The 3615-nt window shown below is 44.5% G+C and overlaps 1 pseudogene; it reads right to left on the reverse strand.

The window, feature by feature from the left end:
* Window positions 1-2338: 2338 nt before the first annotated feature.
* On the reverse strand, window positions 2339-3272 carry LOC125531769 (annotated as a pseudogene).
* Between the last annotated feature and the right edge of the window lie 343 nt (window positions 3273-3615).

Consider the following 3615-nt stretch of genomic DNA (forward strand, 5'->3'; position numbering starts at 1 on the left):
GCATTCATTAAAAATGATAGATTCTTTCCTCATAACAGCAGATAAAACAACATATACAGATAACTAAGTAAACAGCTATATTCAGTTAACAGAGAAAAAAACATATATTCAGAGAACTGAGCACCAACTACAAGATTTGCATAATCTTCATCTCTTCAGTTAACAGAGAAAAACACATATATTCAGATAACACCTATATTCAGTGTACCATGTAAATTGCAAATAGGACCTGAACTAACCTCATTACTGCATCCGTAAAACCTACGGCCAGTGTTTATTCCTTGGAAGACAACAGCCCTCTGCACATGAGCGTTGTGACAGCACAACGGCCCTCCGGCCACAATGCCGCACCACTCTGGGTCAACAATGGTCTGTGGGATCTACAATAGTGCAATACAGCAGATACGGTGCTCAATCCCCAATCATAGAGGTGAAAACAATGCTCAAATCGAAGAAAACCCTAACCCTAATTTGCGAGAAAATGGTACTCACGTAGGTTTCCTCTGTGGGGAAAAGGGGGGAGACAGATTCGTCGCTGCTGGTTTCGCCGTCTTTCCAGGAGACCATGGCTGCGGCGAGCGGCGGCCGGCGGCGAGAAACGAGCGGCGGAAGGGGTCGGAGGCAGAGACCTAAGCGAGAGAGAGAGGGGGATTTTATTATTGCCTCTAGGGCATATTTCCAACAGCTAGGTCTTGTGCGACGCCGTCTAATGGCGCCCGTCACGCGCGCCGTCGCCTCCTGTCCACGTGGCCCCTGACAGCAGGCCCAACCGATAAGGTTTGCACTCAGACGCAACAAACGAGTGAAGCAGCGTCATTTGAAAACTGTCAGCACAAACGTGGCGGTTTTTTGAAAGAAAAAAAATGAAAGGTGGTGGTTTTCTGAATTAAGGTCCCCAATTGTGGTGGTTTTTTGCAATTTACTCGAGCATCCGTTACCTTGAACACGACTATTCGAATGCATAGACTTCCCTGCAAAGATGCACCAATTTACCCAACACGCTCGATTAACTCTGATCGGACACACTTTAACGGAAAATGCCCGGCCTTGACTGATCGACACGCCGCCCTGATCCAACGACCTGCAACCTGTCAGCCTCTCCTCGCCACATGAAGGGTGGCGTCACCAGAGGGCCGCTGCCCCAAATCCGAGCTCTCCGGCCCAAATCAGGAGGAGCCGCGCAAGCCCCGCTGCCATAGTCCCTGGCTGCGCCGTGAGCTTTTCCCAGCGTCAGCCTCATGTGGCGGCAAGGAGGGAGGGAGGAGATTCAGGGACCAGTGGCGGATGGAGGAGTTGCCCTGGGCCTAGATTGCACATCTACACCTAGATTGCACGCAAGATCATGTAGTTATATAAAGAATTATCTTTTATTAGAATTGCTACTAGTTGTACCTTCGAAGTTAAACAATTGGACAAGTGGTTGTTGAGGTGTAAAATCAACAACACACCGGGCCGATAAATACACATCGAATCACTCCTTTGCACATACCTACACTCTCCCAACGAGTATAGAAACTAAACAGTTACAACTTACAACACACACACACACCTGGCCTATAAAATACACGTCGAATCAGTCCTTTGCTGCTATTGGGTGTACATAGAATTGGCCTAAGAGGATGATGGTCATCTATTGCTAGGCATGGGGTGCACCGGGAACATGAGTTCAAGGTGAGAGCACGCACGCGAGTGGATCCAACAAGGTTTTGCTGCCAGCGTTGGCTAGTGGAATTCCTCGGTTACACGCGCTACAACTTTTGTTCAAATCTTCCTATATGCCGAGATCACACTGGTCGTTTCGAAGCTGACGGTCAAGCAGTACATCATGCAGCGTGTTGCCCTGGCACCAAATACATGCTGCAGGTCAACCAAGTGGTGTCATCACTCTTTGCAAGCCAGTACAGAAGAACAAGGTGACCCTAGCATCTGATCTTCCTCTCGTTGGAGATATGTGAAGATGACACTGTAAAATGGCAGCGTTTCAAACTTTTCTTTTTGACATCTGGCAGCGTTTCAAACTAATTTTCACCCGAGGTCAGAAATGTCTCAAAGCCATCTATCGTGGGCCTGTCGAGCAGTTCGGGTGTTCTTTGGGGACTTGTTCAGTTTTCATTTTCTTTTGAGAGCAGGGCTTGGAAGAATTTTTTTTTTGGAAATTTTAACATGGTCCCTCTTACCCCCTCTTTTTACATGTGAGGTAAGAAGGTAAGAGTTAATCAAGCCACTAATTAACGAGATCAACGGATCAGATCTATTTTATACTCTTACCTCTCATATGAAAAGAGGAGGTAAGAGGGACCATGCACAAATGGATCTCAAACTGGCACGCTCTTCAAAATAGCAAAACTTGCGACAAGTCGTCACATGCATAAAAGCATTACATATACAGAAGTACAGGCGTCCTCTGTTTCTTAAGTAGAAGTAAAAGACAGCAACACTGAGCCGCTCAACTAAAGCAGTGACAATGAGCTACTTACAAAGTTCAAAAGAATTACAGGTATCTCTCTTGCCATGCAAACAAAAAATACAATTGACTAAAGGGTTGTATATACAGGTGGACATCAACTCGGATGATAAGAAGTTTATCTCACCTTGCTATTAAAAAAACTCATCTCATACTCAGCAGTACACATATAAGCATACACTACAAATATGCACTTGCGGGTTCACCGACAGAAGGATCAGCAAACCCTGCAAACTCGCAACATTTCTCCATAAATAAAGGCTACAGCCACAGCTTGATATCACAATTAGGCAGGTCGAGGAGAGAAGGTCGGTAGAGGGACTGGCGTTGTGCCATCTCGATTCTTTCCCGTGGATCGGACATTGATTCATCTTGTATCGCCTCAAGAATTGAACTGGTACCAAGTTCCCTGCAAGTGCGTAAGTAGTACACAAAATGCAGGCACCTGTAGAGGCAGCAAGACTATAACATAAGAAAAACTGTAACTACAAAAGGCAAAAATGGCGATCCAAGAGCATTCCAACCTCTTGATTAAAGTTTTGTAAAGTGTTTTGAGTATTGGACACAGCTCGACAGGAGTAACATGCTTCTTGGTTTCTGGGTGTGTCACTTATGTTGCCTTAACTCAGGAGTTCATAAATTGCATCGACTGTAGAGACACCCTACAAGTCAAAACACACATAGAACTTAGCATGCAGCTATGCCAAACCAAAAACTCATCCAGAGAGTAACTCGGTAACACAAACTTTGTATTGTTGAGATGGTGACAAACATGTATAGTCTCTTTGCCTTTGATGTTGTCCCCCATTTCCAGAGATCTAAAACATCTTATATTTGCTTACAGTGGAAGTAGAAGAGAATACAGGAAGCTACCACATATCATTCAAGTTTTATTTGTTGGCATGTACTGCAAAATGAGTTCGGGATTGGATTATAAAAACAATACTAATTGATGGGCTCTGTTTTTATATTGGATCACACCCGGTGAATGTTTGTGTATCCAAGTTGATAATCATCAGAATTTTAAATAATAGAGAGTAGACAATAATAATTGTACCTTTTTTGACAAAGGATGGATTTGTAACAAAGCCTTTAGTTCGGGCACATGGATAGCAAGCTTCCACGCACCCCTGTCCATAGCTAGTTCTTTG

This window comes from Triticum urartu, unplaced genomic scaffold, assembly GCF_003073215.2.
Source record: "Triticum urartu cultivar G1812 unplaced genomic scaffold, Tu2.1 TuUngrouped_contig_8060, whole genome shotgun sequence".
In the NCBI taxonomy this organism is placed as follows: domain Eukaryota; kingdom Viridiplantae; phylum Streptophyta; class Magnoliopsida; order Poales; family Poaceae; genus Triticum; species Triticum urartu.